The 4208-nt window shown below is 42.9% G+C and overlaps 1 long non-coding RNA gene across 1 annotated transcript; it reads right to left on the bottom strand.

Annotated features, from left to right (window-relative positions):
* Positions 1–611: 611 nt before the first annotated feature.
* Positions 612–2329, bottom strand: LOC124004259. Its single transcript, XR_006833329.1, has 3 exons — positions 1900–2329; positions 1161–1330; positions 612–776 (listed from the first exon to the last, which is right to left on the bottom strand). It is a non-coding gene; the product is annotated as an uncharacterized LOC124004259 (long non-coding RNA).
* Between the last annotated feature and the right edge of the window lie 1879 nt (positions 2330–4208).

Below are 4208 nucleotides of genomic sequence, written 5' to 3'. Positions count from 1 at the left end.
ACTTATTGTTGATAAATCCCCCATCTTATTAATATTTCCTGCATCATCTTCTCCATAATACCTTCCCCCAAGGACTTCACCTCCCAAAATGGATTGAGCTATATCTTGCAACTTTGTTTAGCTTTCGTGCTACGGTTGTATTGGCTTTTTGATTAGTTAACTGTAAACTACTTATCATGTGTACGCCGTAACAAGTACAAAGATTTGTCACATGCTGAAGTGGCCAAACTAAGTTAAGACCTCAGGAAATGGGCGCAGTGAACGGCATTCTGGGATTAGGGAGTTCTTGCTTGACAAACATGGCTGCCATATTTTCTAAACTGTATTTACATGTTCCAATGGTTCACTGCAGGGACCACTCAGTGATAACAAGCATGTGATCGTATGCGCCAGACTCTCCCATAAGTGTTAATTTGGGTGGAGATCTGGTGAGACCGCACATGGCTCAAACCATTGTGACCACTATGGATGGGGGCATAGACACGGTAGCCAAAGTAAACGGCCTGCCAAGCATGATAGGGTGCTAATTACTCAGGAACCACACCTGTGGAATAACACTTGTTTAGGCCCTAAAACAACAAGTTACCCATTAATGATGAGATTCCAACGGGGTCGGGAGTCGCGGTCCTCGTTGAGGGTGGCCCAGCAGTGGTCAAGCACCAGCGCTACCTTGGGGTCAGAGGACGTGGTCAGCTCCACCTCAAAGTGCAGAGGCTGTCTCAGGTACCTCACCACTGGATAGTCCTCCTCCTGGTGGAACGTGTTATACGAGACATCTGGAACACAGAACAAGACAACCAGGGGTCGTGTTCAGTGGGCACCATCTGAACTTGTCCATTAAGAAAAGCTTGTTTATATCCTTTTGTGCCCTGATGAACACAAGCCATTTATAGCCAACACTACTACCCCCCCCCCCCCAGAGGGAAACAAAGGGTTTAAAATAGGCACATTTTCCCTGTATACAAAGTATTGAGCAATTGGTGAAGGAAAAAAAAACACCCTATAACAGCTAATAGCTACAATTGTGATGCGTAATGCACTCATACAGCATGAATTGTTGATAAACTATGTAGTAGAGGGGAATTGCTTATTACAGCCTACAGAAGCAAACAGTCCATAAATACACAGTACCCATCACCTCAGGGTAATAGTCATTTTACCTTCCTGGTGGTGCCACAGGAGTTCACAGTGAAGTGGAAGTAGGTGAAGCGATCGTCACTGTTGGTGGGACCACAGGCGGGGTTGCTCAGGGTCAGCTGACGGGGGTTCAGACCGGGAGCAGACTCCACCTTCACCACCAGCGCAGTCATCGTTCAGTTAGAGAAACACTCTTGAAGGTGGGGGAGCAAAAGACAGGTAGCTGTATTTGTTACACTTAATTGAGCTTGCCGAGCACTGTAGAACCAATGGAATAGCACCAAATGTGCAAACCATGCCCATCTGGTTCTCCAGATTGAATTGAAGAATACACCTGAAGTCGTAAAATGTCTAACTAGTAATTTGTTATCCTAACTATCTAGCAAGAGGTTGCATAGCAACATCATCAACTTCCGGTTGACAGGTGAAGAGCTAGTACACGCGACTGAAAGCATACTGTTCGTTTACAGGTTGGAACAACCTATTTCGTCTGTTTTTGCGGTCCTTTTTTGGAACCGTATAAGCTTAAATGTTGCGCATCCTGCAGCACATCTTGCGTGGTTCCGCGTAATTCTATGGCACGTTATTTAAGTCAGTCATGACGCAATTTACCTCAATCTGCCGCCATCTACCACAAACGGTGGCTGCATAAGCTCCAAACTTTCAAAAGTAAGAACCACTGTACATCTGACAACTTGATCAGATGTGACATTTTACTGGTTGTCTCAGATAGAAAAACACTACTACTTTGTTCTCCTTTACCTCTTCTCCCTGCCTGTTTGTTCTTCTAGATTCTCCCCTTCCATTTATGTCCCCATCTGTGGCAAATCCACCCTCGTCTCCTTTTCCGAACATTTTCCACCAAAAAATGTGTACAGTCTTGTAGGTAGTGTTATATAAATAATCTAATATAGAGCGTTACTAGCAGACCAAAGCTCTGGTTAAACCGGATGCCCTCAGATAACTCTGGGCCCAGTGTCTTCAGCCAAGTCTAGAGCCTGTGTGCAATAACATGATTATCCGAAGGACAAACAGCTGCCATCACGCAAATATTACTCCCCTGTAAAACTACAAAGAGCATCCTGCAACACTAACGAGCTTAGAAGTGCCAAGCTATCTCGCTGACATTTGAACCCTGCATGCACTCCTGCAAAGACAGGAAACACCTGAGCCTAAAGCAGACATTACCAATATCCACGTTTCCTTGACACACACACATTTCATGAAGCAATGTACACACACACTCTACCCCCCCCCCCCTTACTGGTCGGGTGCCAAGAGCAATGGACTTTGCTGTGCACCAAGGGGGCCCGCTCTGGCTAGAGCAAGGCCCACCTCCAACTCTTCAGGACCAGTCAGAAGATCAACACGACGAGACTTCACCTACATTATTCTGTGTATACATTCTGCTGTAAACTCTGGCTGAGCAGCCTAACTATTCTGACTCCTCACAAGAGTCACATTCCTTAGGTCCGTGCACGATAAACGGCAGGACAAGATATCTTTGACCAATAAACAGCCTTTTTGATACACCTGATTCCACTCTGTCCAGCGTCGTTGTTTTGCATTCCCTCTCCAGTATGAAACACCCAACAGTAGACTCATCACTGATCCTTTCACCTTCATCCAGCTCAGACAGTACTCTCATCTGGGCTACCTGCACAGCCTACCTCAGTACAGATGTGCAGATCCACCAACCAAACGCACCACTACATTCACTTCCGAAACCGAATGTTTTGATCGAACACAACATTTTTTAAATAATAATAATTCAATGTCCAAAGTCAGATTCCGCACTCATCTGGTACGTTGTGATTCAAACTGTAGCCCAAATGAGCGTGCTCTGGTATCAATGTTCATCGGGAGAAGTCCTCAACTTCAAAACTTTGTTTTCTACAGCAAAGCTGGCTTACCTTACTTACGTATTCACTACTGCACTTGTTTATTGCAATTGAATGGTAAAAACACATCCAAGAAACACCCACATCAAACCACACCCCCAAGACAATTCTTGTTTGCCTTCAGTCATGGCCGCTAGCATTTCTTAATGAGCATTGATGAAAAACAAGAGCTGTGCTCGAATACCCATACTAACATACTGTATACTACATACTTAATGAGTATATACTGAATACTATATATTATTAGTTCATTTTAGTATACTGTAAATGAACAGTATGCTTTCAATTGCGCGTACTAGCTTTTCACCTGTCTACCGGAAGTTGATGCTGTTGCTATCCAAACTCTTGCTATCTATCTAGCATAACAAATTACTGGTTAGACATTATACGACTTCGGGTGTGTTCTTAAATTCAATCAGGAGTTCCAGAATGTGCTCATGAATTCAGAGCGTTGTCAGATTGTCTGTTTGTAAATTCAAAGCAGAGTAGACAGCCAGAGCGAATTTACGAAAGCACCCGAATGTCCATTGAGAACGCACAATGACTATACCATTTAGCTAAGCTCAGAATGACGGGAATAATCACATCAAACATTGGGTAGTTAGATAGCCTATAGTTATTATTCTGTCAAGTTTGATCTATAAGTAGCCAACTAACGTTAGGTATCTAGCTAACAACATACCGGTGGTACATACTGCTGTACTGATACGCTATGTGGTTCGTAAGACCAGTCAGTGTAACTAACAAATTGTCAGCCAATATAACATGTAAGTTAACTTATTTCAAAAGTAATTACTTTATTACATTGCTTAACATTTTCTTAATATTTGTCATAGTTAGTTAAAGCGATGAATTTGTATCCGCTCTCGTTGTACTTCGACTGCATATGTTCCGCCATTTTCAACAAATCTGGAAACGATGTGAAGCCACGCCCAGTTCCCGAAGAATTGCATTATTGGCCCTAAAGTACGGAAATAGTGTCCTCTTCGTGTATTCCTCATATTTTGGCTAATTTAGTACGACATCCTCAAACATTTGGCATACTAAATATATCCATAGAATTTTTTAATTTCTATTTGATTTCATTTTCATTTAACCAGTTAATGCTAGTTGAGAACAAGCTCTCATTTACAACTGCAACCTGGCCAAGATAAAGCAAAGCAGTTCGAC

This window comes from Oncorhynchus gorbuscha, linkage group LG02 (genome assembly GCF_021184085.1).
Source record: "Oncorhynchus gorbuscha isolate QuinsamMale2020 ecotype Even-year linkage group LG02, OgorEven_v1.0, whole genome shotgun sequence".
Taxonomy (NCBI): Eukaryota; Metazoa; Chordata; class Actinopteri; order Salmoniformes; family Salmonidae; genus Oncorhynchus; species Oncorhynchus gorbuscha.
The sequence above is the reverse complement of the archived record's forward strand: the minus strand, read 5'-3'. Positions and strand labels throughout refer to the sequence as shown.